This window comes from Camelina sativa, chromosome 1, assembly GCF_000633955.1.
Source record: "Camelina sativa cultivar DH55 chromosome 1, Cs, whole genome shotgun sequence".
Lineage (NCBI taxonomy): Eukaryota > Viridiplantae > Streptophyta > Magnoliopsida > Brassicales > Brassicaceae > Camelina > Camelina sativa.
This window is the reverse complement of record NC_025685.1, coordinates 21,851,966-21,867,965: the sequence shown is the minus strand read 5'-3', so window position 1 is coordinate 21,867,965 and position 16,000 is coordinate 21,851,966. Positions and strand designations below refer to the sequence as shown.

The window sequence follows — 16,000 nt, the reverse complement described above, 5'->3', positions numbered from 1 at the left end:
AAACTATCCCATATATGATAAGTTGGTGATTATTGAAATGGAATTAGGTTTGAAATGAATTGGGAACGAAGACAATCATCTTAAAGATGCATGTTAAAGAATTTTACATCATAAGTAAAATGAAAACTTAAATTATTTACAATATGAACCATTTCACTAATTCGTATAATTGGTTAATCATAAAATTTAAAATTATAATTGAGAACCACTTAAATACGGGGAAAAAAACAAATCGTAGTGATATGAAAGACTAGCTAACAAGTTTTGCAAAATAGCACGCTGCCGCCAACCATTGTCGACGTCGTGATCCACAAAGAGTCGCAGCAAAATCGTTACAAATTATATATATGAGTCTGACCCATTGTTATAGGTACTACTGTGGAAAAACATAAACAAATAGTGGAAAACTCTATGTTCGTTAGTGAGGCTGCTTGCTAGTGTCACTCCAATAAATTCATATAATGCAAACTACCCTATATATATATCTTCTTACCAACCTAGCTATAAAATCATGTTGAAGCATAAATAAGCTGTTTTAGACAAATTTAGAATTCAGTTTAATTATACTTCACCCTACATATCTCGACTAGCTTTCTAACACTACTATATAAATGTAAGACTATTAGATCATATTCTAGTTTTATTTTACTTTTTCATTTTACGAACTTCTTGTGTAAGAACAGACTATTTTAGTCGTTCATATTGTCTGTCATGTGACTTTCATATACATAGACATGGATATTCAATCTTTTGACTTGCGTGTACTATTTTTATTTGATGGTCGATTTTCTATTTTCAGTTACTATAATATTGTTTTAAATAACTTTATAAACTTATCACATACTTGACCATGCATATCTTTTATTTGTATTTGAAAATTGCATTAAGAATATCCCTATACATGGAATTTATCCTGAAATTATTTGCTTATATAAGTACTTTTTAAAAAAAATTCTCAACATCTATACAAGTTTTACATCTTGTTGAGGTTATCACATTCGATTTACCGTGAAAACCTTGATTAATTTTTATCTCCTGAATCTATCTCTGTCTTTAAACTCAACTCTCAATCAATTAATTCTGATTTCAATGGATGAAGACAAAAAAAGAGAACATGGAACATAATGAAGAGGAAGAGGCTACGAGTTCATTTTCTAGGTTTGAGAAACCTTACATCTTTTTTTTTTTTTTTTGAACAAAGTGAGAAACCTTACATCTTGGTCATGTTTATTGTAGCAATAATAATAATAGAAAACAGTTACTATATGTTAGATTGTTACAAACAACCTTACTCAAATATATTTTTTCGACCAACACAATGAAATTATGTAGAGCAAATTAATTTGGTTCGAAAAAGAAAAGGAAGATCTTGAGTGAGAAAATAGAGAGAGAAAATTTTAGGCGATTAGTGCGTCGTAATCCTAATCGCCGCCTTCTGCTGGCCTCTTGCTGGCAGATGAGAATTTTGCAATGGTCAAAAAGAAAAGGAAGCCCCCTCCGTCTTGCCCCCGTGTACATCCTAGTTCGTCTTTGTCTTAACTCAGGCAGTAATGACCTCTTCACCCCCTGCAATGGAGAGCTCATCCCCTCTAATTAGTCCGCCGGTCGATTCTTCCCATTCAGTCGAGGATAAGGGAGCGCTTCCTTTATCCCCTGATATGAGAATTGAGTCTTCCAAGGATGCTTCTGGCACAACTCTTCAGATCCCGTCTACCCAGGTCGATACTCAGGGTTCCCCCTTTGAGCATCCCGCGACGGGCTCCTCTTCAGCGACGACTTCAAACTATGTTCCTGCTCTCCTACCCGACGCGGAAGCATTGAACATTTCAACTCAGGGATCACCAGACGACTCCCTTCACCTTAATCCTTCCTCCGGGAGACTTCAAGAAGGGGATCCAAAAATCCTTCCAAAGCTAAGCTTCCCTGGACTACCACGTTTAAGGCCTCTCTTCGAAATTTAACACAAATGGATCCTCCGACCTTCCTAGAAGACGGAACCCCATTGGTGGTTGCTCCACCGTCTGTCTTGCTGAAGACTGCAGAAATGTGGAAGGATCACCTAATTACCCAATTCCACGGACTGTGTCCTCCAGATGGTAAGATATACGCAAACCTAAATCCAATTTGGGGTCATTTCGGTGACATCACAGTTCGTATCATCTCTGAGACGGCTGCGCTCATTTACATTCCCGCAATAAACACTCGACAGTGGGTAGTGGACATCGGTTTCTGGCAAGCTGGTAACTGTTCTTGTACAGTGTACCCTTGGTCTCCAGAAGGTCCCCTTGAGCTAGAAGAGCTTCACACAGAGCCAACATGGGCAATTCTCAAGAACGTTCCTCCCCAGCTATACTCTCTCCAAGGAATCAGTGTCATAGCTAGTGCTATTGGAAAACCTCTCCATACTGAGAAATCCCGTCTAGATCCGATAAATATAGGAGCGACTAAAGTAAAGGTGGTTATCAACCTAAGCTCTCCTCTTCCATCAACGGTGGTGGTGAGAGACGTACAGGGTAATTCCGCCCGTGTGGTAGTTGAATATCCCCGACCTCCTCCAAAGTGTCTTAATTGTGGTAGATATGGGCATTTATTAAGTAGATGCCCCAAGCCATTAATGAAGCGACCCCCATTCAAAAAAGATGTTCATGTCGGCTCCAAAGAAGTAACTCACACTTCTGTTATCCTGCCTTCGGATCCAGTAGCCTCCAAGGAGTCATCCCAGTCGCCTTCAGGGAAAGAGTGTGCAAAGGCTGTCAAAACGAGTAGAAGGCGCTCCAGATCAAAGAAGCGTTCTAGAAGTACTCCACCCTCGATCAGTATACGTAATGGATTTCTGAAGGAGATCTCTAACTCCTCCCCCATAACAGATCCTAAGGGTAAAAGTCAATGGGTGGCAAAACAGGATATCAATGTCTCTGGTAAAGCTTATGCTATGATTCCTGCTTCGATTCCTACTCATCTCGAAGCTCCTAACATTACTGATTCTCTGAGTCTCGATACTGAGGAAGGCAACAGAAGAGAGGCCTCTAAGAAGCCTGAGAAGGGGATAGATCCGAACTTTCCCATCCCTCGAGGTTGGGATACAATGTCCTCTAAGGTCAAGGAGAAACAATTAAAAATATAGCACAATTCAATTAGCTCTAAGAATCCAAGGGTTCCTGCTCCTGCTCGGGGAGAAGCCTCGAGCGGATTCACACATTTTTGAAAGCCTCGGCTTTCACCCCCCCCCTTTTGTTATTATGGCGACATTCTGCTTGAATGTAAGAGGCTTGAATAGCCACTCTCGTTAACGGATAGTAAGAAGCTGGATAGCTTCAAATCACCTCTTGGTAGGCAGTTTTCTAGAAACTCGTGTGGCAGAAGCTAATGCTTATAACATTTTGGCCACTACCCTTCCGGGTTGGAGAATGGATAACAACTATTGTTCTTCTGATTTGGACAGAATTTGGATCGTTTGGGATCCTTTGGTATCAGTAGTAATCTTCAAAAAAACTGATCAGCTGATCCTTTGTAGTATAAAACTTCCAACTCTCACCAATTCCTTTGCGGTGGCGTTTGTATATGGAAAGCACACAAATTCAAAGAGACGACACGGGCTGATATTTCAGATTTGGCCTCTTCTACTCCTCTAAAAGACACTCCATGGGTTCTAATGGGAGACCTCAATCAAATACTCTCCGCAAATGAGCACTATTCGGTGAACCAGTCTGCGATGCCTTTGAGAGGGATGGAGGATTTGCAGAACTGTCTTAGAGACAGTGACTTGGTAGACCTGCCTTCGAGGGGGTAGTCTTTACTTGGTCAAATCACCAGCAGAACAACCCAATTATCAGAAAGCTAGACAGGGCATTGGTCAATGAAGAGTGGAACTGGACTTTTCCTAGCGCAATAGCTACCTTTGATCCTCCGGGAGACTCAGATCATTCCCCTTGCATCCTGAATATTATAAACGAACCAGTCAGAGCAAAGGCAAGCTTGAAGTATTTTTCATTCCTCTCAACTTATCCCAACTTTGTTACTCGGTTAACTGAAGCCTGGAACGAACAAACTGCAGTGGGTTCGGCAATGTTCTCCCCAGGGGAGCATTTGAAGAGAGCAAAAATGGCTTGTAAGACCCTAAATAGAGAAGGTTTCGGTAACTTGCAGCAACGAACTAGCGAGGCAATGGAATCCTTGGAGGTAGTACAAGTTCAAATACTTTCAAACCCTTCAGACACCTTGTTCAGGCAGGAGCATATTGCAAGGAAACAGTGGGATTTCTTTGTTGTGGCCTTGGAGTCTTTTTACAGACAAAAATCAAGAATAAGATGGCTTGTGATGGGGGATGCTAACACCAAGTTTTTCCACAGAACTGTACTGGCGAATCATGCAAAGAACCTTATTCGTTCCCTGCGCGGGGAGGATGGGGCAAGGGTGGAGAAAGTGGATCAAATCAAGCAAATGATTGTGACTTATTACACCCATTTGTTGGGTTCTCAAAGTCACACGGCTGGTCCCTTCTCTACCGACCATATTTGGTCTCTCCATTCCTTTCGGTGTGATTCCACCTTTGCTACCCAGCTGTCAGGGATCCCGACAGAGGAGGAAATAACTCAAACTATTTTCACCATGCCCAAGGATAAGGCTCCTGGACCTGATGGGTTCCCGGTGGAATTTTTCTGGGAAGCTTGGCCCATTGTTAAGGAGAGTACGGTGGCAGCAGTGACTGAATTCTTCAGAACTGGTCATCTCTTGAAGAAGTTCAACTCCACAGCAATTACACTCATTCCCAAGGAAACTGGAGCTGACCTCTTAACTCAATTCCGACCTATCGCTTGTTGCAATACAATATACAAGGTCATAACTCGGCTCATTTCGAAGAAACTCAAGCTCTTTATCTCCCAAGCAGTTCAGGGAAACCAAGTAGGATTTATCAAGGGTAGGCTGCTTTGCGAGAATGTATTGCTGGCTTCGGAGCTAGTGGAGGACTTCCATGTCACTGGAGAGACAACAAGAGGGTGTCTCCAAATTGACCTCTCCAAAGCCTATGATAATGTCAACTGGGAATTTCTGATGAACCTCCTCAACGCCTTCGAACTCCCTTCAGAATTCATCAGCTGGATAAGAGTATGTGTCTCCTCCCGTCGTATAGTATTACATTTAATGGAGAGTTAATTGGGTACTTCAAGGAAAGAAGGGTATTCGACAAGGTGATCCTATGTCCTCTCATTTATTTGTCCTTGTCATGGACATCTTAGCCAAATCTTTGGATAAAGGCGCTCTTGAAGCTAAATTCCAGCCTCATCCAAAATGTGTGGCTCCTTTCATAATTCATCTCAGCTTCGCAGATGATGTCCTCGTCTTCTTTGACGGTTCTCAATCCTCTCTAGAAGGCATTTAGAGATCCTAGATAACATTAAACTAGGTTCAGGGTTGGGTATAAATAGACACAAGACAGCGTTGATGATCGATGGGGGGACTTCGATAGATGTCAATCTCTCTCAACTCAATGTGGAGTAGGACACGGTTCCTTGCCTGTCAGGTACTTGGGGGTCCCGCTAATGACTCAAAAGATGAGGAGACAAGACTGTCAACCTATGTTGGATAATGTAAACAACAGGCTCAGCTCTTGGACTGCGAGACATTTATCCTTTGCGGGAAGGTTACAACTGCTGAAGTCGGTGATCTTTTCCACAATAAACTTCTGGACTTCTATCTTCATTCTCTCCAATCAATGTTTACTTAAGCTGGAGCAAATGTGTAATGCATTCCTTTGGAAAGGAGCCCCAAACTCCGCCCAAGGAGCAAAATCTTGTGGGAGGTTGCTTGTACAACTAAAGAAACTGGAGGGTTAGGCTTGAGGAGATTGATAGCTTGGAATAAAGTGATGGCTCTAAAGTTGATCTGGCTTATCTTCTCTGCGGCAGGGTCTCTGTGGGTATCCTGGGTGAGACTGCAATTGATAAAGAATAAGAATTTTTGGGAACTAAATTCAAACTCGAGTGGAAGCTGGATATGGCGTAAGCTGTGCAAGATCCGCCCAATGGCTCGTCAGTTTATTGTTTGTGACGTGGGATCGGGAGTTAAAGCTAACTTTTGGCATGATAATTGGACTGGCCTTGGTCCCCTCATCGATCTGACAGGCCCCATTGGTCCCCAAACAGTTGGTCTACCTATCGACGCGGTGGTCAGAGATGCAGTTAGAGGAGTCGAATGGTGGATTGCCTCTAGTAGGAGTCGGAATCCAATCATTTCCCTGCTAAAAACCTGCTTACCTGATCTCGGCAATATATTGGAGTGTGAGCAGGATGATTCTTACTTGTGGAAAATTGGTCTGCAGCAGCCTTCGAATAGGTTCTCAACGGCCACTACTTGGACAGCTATACATCCCCCTGGGGATCCGGTGCCCTGGCATTCTGCTGTCTGTTTCCGTTATCAAATCCCTAAGCATGCCTTCATTTGTTGGCTTGTTACTTGGAACAGGTTGCACACAAGGGATCGACTGAGAAGGTGGGGGATGAATATCCCTCCTGGCTGTGTGTTATGCAATACTTACGACGAGTCCCGCGATCACCTGTTTTTCCGGTGTGAGTATAGTGCTGCAATCTGGAAGTTCTTTACCTAGAGAGCAAACTTGAATCTGCCGTCGCTTTTTATGGACTCGTTACTTTGGTTGAAAAGAGCGTCGAACAACAGGAACATCTCCACAATAATCAAACTCGCCTTCCAGGCTTCAGTCTACTTTATCTGGAAAGAACGAAATCTCTCTGCATTCACACTGGTAAATCTAGGCCGTACTCGCTCATCATCAAGGAGATACAATTGATGCTAAGAGCCCGACTCAATCCTCTCTCCTTCGAACAAAGCTCTGCATCCCCGGGTGATTCTATCCTCTGCACATGGTTTCATCTCTTCCAACTGATGCGATCCTTCCTGGTTTCTCTATATGTCCCTGGAACTCGCTGTCGTTTTTTCCCCATCGTCGTTCTCAGCTGGTGGGCAGGTAGGGTTGGTAGGCTTTCTCCTTGTTCTTAGTAAGCATAGTTTTTTCCTTTGAAATTTCTTGCCAGTTAGGCATTTGTAATTGTAACTTTCTTATTTTAATAATATCGGTATCTATTTAAAGAAAAAAAAATTAATTTGGTTCTTTGAAATGTTATAAGAAAACTGAAAACAAGTCAAAACTAATCTCGTTTGTTATAGTTACTATTCAACTTTTGTTATGTTCATCTTATACCATTGTTTCACATGCATGATCTGTTTAACCTGCAGAAACTATATTTGTTTTGCTTCATTTTTTTAATCTAGTATTAATATAAATCAACTATCAACATGCAAAGTCTTACTTTTTAAAGATTTGTAGATTCCCTGAGTGGCTTGTCTTTATTATGTAATCTTGGTTGAACGTTGATTTTCTCTATAAGAAAATTTAATAGCAACGAATAGTACTGGGTTTTAAAATAAATGAACTATTGTTATATATTAACAAATTAAGTGGACGTACATCCTCGATCATAGTCAAACATAAGAATACGAAATAGCCCGAATAGCCATACAAATTTTGTACCTGGGGGTTAGGTCCTATAAAAATACCTACGTGTATAGTTTGAGTGATCATATAAATATTTTATTTTTTATTTTCCAAAAGGTTAGTATAGACTCGTATGTTACAACATTTGGACCAGTGCAAATAGACTTGGACATAAAAATCATACATGAATACTCAATTCGGAATACGATCCAAAAAAAATCAAATTCGGATTAGATACCGGTTTACCTATAAAATCATATTGAATTCTATTTTTCAATACCCGTGAGTTTGGATTAGAGTAGGATAATATTTAATATCCGTTCGGGTATCCATCAAATCCGAATATATAAATATATCTAAAAATATTTATAATATTCACATTAATATAATATAATTACCCAAAAGTTTAATTATAATTTTGAATATTTCAATTAGTTTCATATCTAAATATAAAAAAGTAATCAAAAAATTTAAAATTATTTGTTAAATAAGTCAAAATTTAGCTAAATTTATTTAAATTTAATTAATTCTAAAGATTTTTTTCGGATACCCGGTAGTTCAGGTACTAATCAGATTCTGAAATTTATAACCCAAACCGATCCAAACTAGATAGTACCCGAACCGAACCAAAATTATATATAAAAAAATATCCCAAGAGTTCTACTTTCAAAACCTATTTACTTGACCTGAACAGATTACCCGAATGCCGAGGCCTAGTGCAAATCATATCTCAAACATCACTCATATATAAGGGCAAGACTTCTCACTCTTTCAAAGAAGTCATGCATGCGCCAGTGGAACAACCACTATTTGTTAGTGGTAGTTATTTCAGCTTATAATTCATTGTATTTCTATTTAAATTGTGATCGATCCAAATGAAGCTGAACATACATGAAGCATAACATATGCTGATATGCATAAGCTGTAAAAAAAAAATCACACCATCCCATATTGAATCTTCTTAAGATAAACAACTTTGATACTGTAAAATTGCAAAGCATATCTATGCATTAATACTTAAATCTTATCACAGAATGACATATTAGGTAGACAATATTTTCAGGATCTATTCTAAGTTCTAACGAATAGACTTGTTCGAGCGTTGACTTCCAAAAACATTCTACATTCTCTATGTTCACGATACACAAGTCTACAATAGCTTATTCTTCTTGAATAAACCGCATGCTACCAAGTACCAACGATTTGTTTATTTTTTTTCTCTTTCTTTTTTAAAACACACATATTCCTTTAAAATTCCAAAAGAGTAAAATAGTTCAAAGTAACACACACATCCACTATATTTTCTCAAACGATTTTGAAGTGGTGGAAGAATCACCCAAAGTGTAAAATATAAAATTCTTTTTCTAAATTATAAATAAAATTAAACTGTTAAATTTTCATTAAGAGATATTGAAAAGGCAAACAAAATTAGCCAACAATATAGGTCTATAAATATATATCGTACGAAAATACACAGTGCGGGTGAACAATAAAATACACCTACGTATAGTGAGCAAGAACATATGATCAAATTGGAATTGGAATGTAATAATAAGGAAAACTTCTTTTGTGTTTCAATAGGTTGTGCTTATATTCGTTCTACCACCTGATACATTAAAATAATAGTTCCTGAATCTTTGGAACTTTTTCTCAAAAATAGTAACTTATTATTTTCAGTTTTCTCTACCTTTTTGTCAATATCGGAAACATTTCATATTCAGACTTCGATCACTAAACAATTCATCTCTCTTTCAATCTTTTCTATATAGTATTTTTTTCCAGAAAACATTTTATTTATGAACTTAATTCTTTATTCTGTAGGTTATATTTAGAGAACATATGTGACGGAAATCTATATTATTATTTTTGAAGTACATTTTTGTTTATGTCCTTCAAGTTTTGCTTATTTAATATGTTTTATTTACAACATTAACCCCTAACAATTTTTCTAAAATGACATTTCGTAGAAACTCAATTAATGGAACTATTTAAATCTACCTAATTTGATATGTTTATTGCCATAAATAGCTGGGCAACATCTATGCATTTTGATTTTTCCAAAAACATCTACATAATAAATTTTTAATCCCATAAAAATCTTCAAACATATTTTTTAATAGATCTTTAGAGAAAAAATCTGTCATTTTTCCTAAATTATCTCGGCTTAATTAATAGGTTCCATTTAATATTTAATACATTTATTGAAGAAATATACATAATATTAGCTTAAAATCGAGAATAGAAACAATTAACTTTTATATACATTAAACACATAAAATAACTATTACTTCTCACATATATCTATATTATTCTACATAAAAAACACAATCAATCGGTGTACCGCGGGTCAAAACTTAGATAGCATAGTAACATCTATATTAAAAACAAAAAAAAAACTTAACCATTTTATTTAAAATCATAAATGAACATTAAAATCGTCCCGTAAATTCAATAAATAGTTATAGGTATATAATTTAAAAATTAATAAAACAACAGCAAAATAACAAACAAATATAATCTATGTATTTTAAATATTTAAAATTAAAAAATATAGTCCCGCAGTATATCTTAGGTTAAATCCTAGTTAGTTTGAGTTTTGTAAGCTTAAACTTAATTATTAAGCAAATGATATTTACTATGGGATTAATTTCATAGTTTGATTTAAGTAGAATCGTCAAAATCTAAGCATCTGACTAATAGATTTCTAAAAACATAGGAGGTTTAGAATCTCTTGGTCGGTCTTAATTAAAATTTTTAGTTTCTTGTATAAAATTAATACACGGATACGAAGTAAAATATTAATGGATATGGTATCGTGATGCATTAGAATACACATAAAAACGATAATGGACACCTATTATTTGTCAATATATAATATTTTTGAGAAAAGTTGATAATGTGGTTATAAAGGTTGATCAACGCAAATAAATTAGCAATGAGGTGGTCAAGCTTAATTGTATAATTTAATTAGTTAAATCTTATCATAATCATATCTTTATTAAAGAAAAGCATACCGTTTAACGATCGAGAATATAAGATACTCCCACCTTGGAGTTATATGATAGATTTGATGCAAAGTATTTCGACCACTACGCATTGACTTGTGAGATTCACTTTCATCCTGATGAGTGATGACCATTCCGTCATACAAAGAACTTTGGTTGCATATGTACATCTATTTAGTTCTATTATAATGTTTTTAATTACACGTATTGAAACTTTATAATTATTACTTTTGGTCATTCATCTTGAAATTTTCATATGTCCAAATGCATATGTATATCAACGGACGTTGGTAACAGACTAACTGATAATATAATCGTTTCTACGACGAATACGACGTACCATTTATCTTTTCTTAAGTCTTTCATCTTCTTTTTTTGTCAATACCTGAACTACGAATTGTAATTAAACTAACCAGCCAAACTACATATAAAACGCTATTTTCATGCCAATAGTTTAAGATTATATTCTCAACTGATACTATTTGACAATTTAAGCATAGGGCTCGAACGATAATGCTGAGATTTCTCATATTGGGTCAATCCTTTCTATCAAGTTCCTCTCTTGAAGAGATCATTGTCACCACCTCTCTCTTTCTCTCTCTTCTAGAGACCACTGCCACCAAATAAGTGAAGGTGTCTTTGAATTAAAAAGGGAAAAGGCAAGAGACAAGTGTCTTATCATGATATGTACACAGTGAAAAACACGATCAGGTTATAGTGGACATCCTGGGCGTTCGAAATTAACCGAAAGAACCGAACCGAAAGAACCGACTCTTTCGGTTCTCGGCACCGAGGATGAATGAAGGAGCGAACCGATCGGCAGACTTTTCAGAGAGTTTTGGTTTTTGATTCGGTTCGGTTCGGAAGCCTATAACCGATTGGTTATTCGGTTTATGTTCTATCACCACATCTTCTTCTTCATCTGTTAGCCTCTGTCAGTGTGTTTTGCAGAAGAAGAACTAAGGAAGGTTGCGGCTGCCATTAATCGTAAGTCTCTCACGATGATTCATTAGGTCAGGCTGAATTTCATTTTTAATTTGCTTTGGTATTGGGCTATTTTTATTTTTTCTTAGTAAGCCCAAACAAAATCTTATGGACCTGTATTTAATAAGTCTACAAATTAAAAAAATATGTGATCCACTAACATGTTACCCAATAAAATTATTTGTTTATATCCAAGACTAACCTATTTATGTACTTTGTAGTTGCTCAGAAAAACAATTATTCCTCTCCTGCCTCTTGTTCGTTGCTTCGATAGTGGAGAATTGGAGATTAGTCAAGATTCTGAGGTAATTCTTTCTTCTTTAGCCTTAGTTTGTGAAATTGTTTGTAATCCCTTTGTTAATTTGTTTTGTAAGCTGTCTTAGAATCTATAATTCTCTATTTTTGTTAATTTCAACTTGTTTGTAAACCCTAACTCTAATTTTGGAGAAATCGATTCATTTTTTCATCTTTATTCATCTAGGTTTATTTCTGAGCTTTTGTTTTTTTTAATCTTTGGATTTCAAAGATCAAACTATAACGCTAACTTTTGTAAATCGATTGAAGTTTTACTTTGTCTAACGCTAAACTTGTACTCTGTTTTGTAGATGGCTTCTCAAGGTAATAACGAAGAGGAACCTGGTGTGACTGGAGAACCTGTAACCATAGAAAAACATGGTGCGACTAGAAAGAAGAGGGCGACACCAGAATCTGGTTTACCACCGAAACCAAAGAAAAAGTATGCTAAACGAGCAGAGGTATGGCAACACATCATACAAAGGGTAGAGGATGATAAGCATGCCAACTGTAGGTATTGTGGTGCAGAGCTTGGTTGTGACACGAAGGCAGTAGGGACTAGTCCGATGAAAGCTCACATAGAAAGATGTAAAATGTACAAGGATCATGTTGAAAGGGAGAAACAGAATGTCTTGAGTGGTGATAAGAGTGGGAATATGAGGGTTATTAAGTATGATCCTCAGCTCTTTAGGAGATCTGTTAATGAGTTGGTTGTGGTGAATGAGTTACCCTTCTCATTTGTGGAATCTGAGGGTTGGAAGCGTCTCTGTTTTAACATCCTGCCTATATACAAGACCTTTTCGAGAAGGACATGTTGTAGAGATATTGTTGGAATGTATCTGCAAGAGAAAGAGGAGCTTAAACATTTGTTTAGTGTTCAGAAGCAAAGGATTTCTCTAACCACAGATATTTGGGTGTCTTCAACAACTTCTGTCAACTACATGGTTGTCACAGGTCATTGGATGTTGGGAAATGCAGAAAAGGATACTCAGTTTCAAGGTGGTCACAGATCATAAAGGAACCACAATTGCTGGACAACTTATGGATTGCTTGGAAGAATAGGGGATTCAGAAAGTGTTTACTATTACAGTTGACAATGCTAAAGGAAATGACAAGGCTTTGACAGAGAAAAAGGAGATGAGGCTCAGAGGAGGGGAAGCATTAGTGAGAGATGGTGATTTCATTCATATGAGATGTTGTGCCCATATCCTCAATCTGATTGTGGGAGATAGTCTTAAAGTAGCAAAGCCTAGTATAATTGCTATTAGGAATGCTTTCAAATATGTTAGATCATCTTTCAATCGAGTGAAGTCTTTTGCTATGAGGTGTGATTCAGGAAAGGTTAGTAGAGGCAGTTTTCCTATGGATGTTCCCACCAGGTGGAATTCAACGTACTTGATGTTAACTTCTGCTCTGAAGTTAAGAGTACCATTTGAGAGGATGTTGAATGAAGACAAACTGTATGATGATTATTTCCTTGAAACCGATGAGAAGACAAAGAAAAAACGGGTTGGACCACCCCTTTTTTCTGATTGGGAAGATGTTTCAAGGTTAGTTAAGTTTCTCAAGATCTTTTACAAGTGTACTCTACTATTCTCTGCTTCAACAACAGTGACTTCCACTCTTTGTTATAATGAGATTGTAAACATTGAAAGAAATCTCATTACCAAGTGTGGCAGCAGTAATGAGAAGGTCAGAAAGGATGCACACATAATGAGGGATAAATTTGAAAAATACTGGGATGGATGATAAATATGAATCCGCTTGTGATCGTGGCTTTTGTTTTTCATCCCCGCAACAAGATGCAGTTTGCTAATCTATGCATTGAACAACTCTATGGTAAGGATACCATTGAATGTACGCAGCTTAGTGGTTCAGTCTTAAGTGCAATGAAAAAACTGTATGAGGAATACAAATTGAGACTTAGCAAACCTGTTGAGGTTGAGGAACCAACTGACTCAGAGCCAGCACCTACTACTACTACTACTTGTGAACTATCTGATGATGATGATGAGGATGGTTGTGAAAGGATGGAGGTTATGTACAATAAGTTGGTTAAGTCTAAGAGAAAGGTAGATGGTAGCAGTGAGTTGGATATCTACTTGAATGAAAAAACTGAAATAAGAGTGGAGACTACTTTGGGTTTCCCTTATGACGTTCTGTCTTGGTGGAAGTGTAATAGCCAAAAGTTTCCTATATTATCAGAAGTTGCTAAAGATGTTCTAGCTATCCAAGTCTCATCAGTAGCTTCAGAATCAGTTTTCAGTACTAGCGGGCGAATATTGGATCCATATAGGAGTTCTCTGACTCCTTATATGGTTGAATTGTTGTTATGCACTCAACAGTGGTTGCGGGTTTCTTTTAAAACACAAGCAGAAGTTGCTAACTTGGTGCAAATGTTGGAAGAAGCTGCGTTCTTTGAGTCTCTTGGTAAGTAATCAAATGTAGTTGTGTATAAAAGTTTAGCTCTTTATAGTTATTAACAATATGTTTGCTTTTGTAGATTCTCGGAATGCAACGCTCACTCAGTAACTTTTACTCTTTTAGTATAATGTATGGTTCAGATGCTAATTTGTGGTTTGTTTCAATGATTACATGTTTGAAACGGAAGCTGCTCTTTTGTCTTTTTTGATGTCGATTAGCAGCTTGCAGCCTAGGATCATGGAAGCTGCTCTTTTGTCCTTTTTGTTTTTGATGTGGATTAGCAAGCAGCCTGCAGCCTTAAAGGCTTAAACGATGGATGGTATTGAGTCAGTACCTTCTTCCTTTGAACAATGGATGGTACTGAGTCAATTCTGTGAACTTTGAACCTGTTAATATGATGCTGCCTTTTTGGTGTAACTACTAACTTAGAAAGTACATTGGTTAGAGTTACTTGGTTCATATCTGAAGTGTTTCATGTGGTCTTACTTGGTTTGTAACTTTTAATGGTCTCGCTTCCGTTTTTAGCAGTATTTATATATGTTTTTCCCTTTTCAGGTCTATTTCGGTTTAAATTAACCGAACTAGATTTTTTTTGGTTTATTTCGGAATGTTAAATTTTTCAGATAACCAAACCGAATAAACCGAGAACCGAATAACCTGAACCGAACTTTTATTCGGTTCAATTCGACATGATTTTAAAAGAACCGAAAATTTGAAAAACCGATTAAACCGAACCGTTTAACTCGAAAGAACCGAATGCCCACGCCTAGGACATACGATCAACAGCCAACATTAGCATATAAACTAAAATATGGTGATACAATATTTTTTTTCTAAAAGAAATACTATTTTCATGTAAATAAGTCAAACATACATTTGAGGGTGATAAAACTTTACTCAAACTATATACTGAATTTCGTTATTTGTATACTTTCTTTTTTAATAAAAAAAAACAAAACTTGCACTCAATCACAAAAATCATGAACCATATATAAAACATGTTTGAATGTGAGTTCTTCGTTTACAAAATATCATATAAGTTAAGCATAATTTTGGTCGAGACCGAATCACACAATATAACTATGATCGGTTTTAAGATATCATATTTGACAAAATACGTGTTGTGGCAATGTGACACAATAGAAAATATATGTTGGGCTAAACTTTGTGAAAACACAACACAATGATTGAGGTTAATATACAAGTCCTACGGGCTAATTCTCCATTGGGCCAGCCAGATTGGGAGGTAACCTCTCTACTTAATACCAATGTTTTTAAACCCGACCCGAAACTCAAACCGGACAACCTTCCGGGTTACTAGGTCATCGGGTCGACCGAGTCCAACCGCGGATTAATAATTTACTGAATTTTAATATATATCATACATATATATATGTTATATACATTGGTTTTATGAATGTTCTAACAATATTTTCTATTTCTTATTATTTTAATATATATTTTTGAACTATAGTTATAAATTTTTATTCTTTATCATTTTTTTAAAAGAGAGAAATTTACATATGAACAAAAACTTTTAAATAGTGACAATCATGACAGAACAAAAACAAAATCTTTAACCAAAAAAAACAGAAAACTGTTTTGTCCCACATCGAACAAATATAGAAGAAAAAGTTCATTACTCCTTCTTTATATAACATAACCTCTACATACATTGACTTAATTTGTTAAGAATTAAATGATGGCTTTGACCCGGACCGCCGGTTTAACCATCCGGTTAGCCAGTTTTAACCGGGTTTTCCCGATTCTAACCGAGTTTTTT

The 16,000-nt window shown here is 36.8% G+C and overlaps 1 pseudogene; it reads left to right on the top strand.

Moving 5' to 3' along the window:
* Positions 1,967-14,767, top strand: LOC104701089 (annotated as a pseudogene).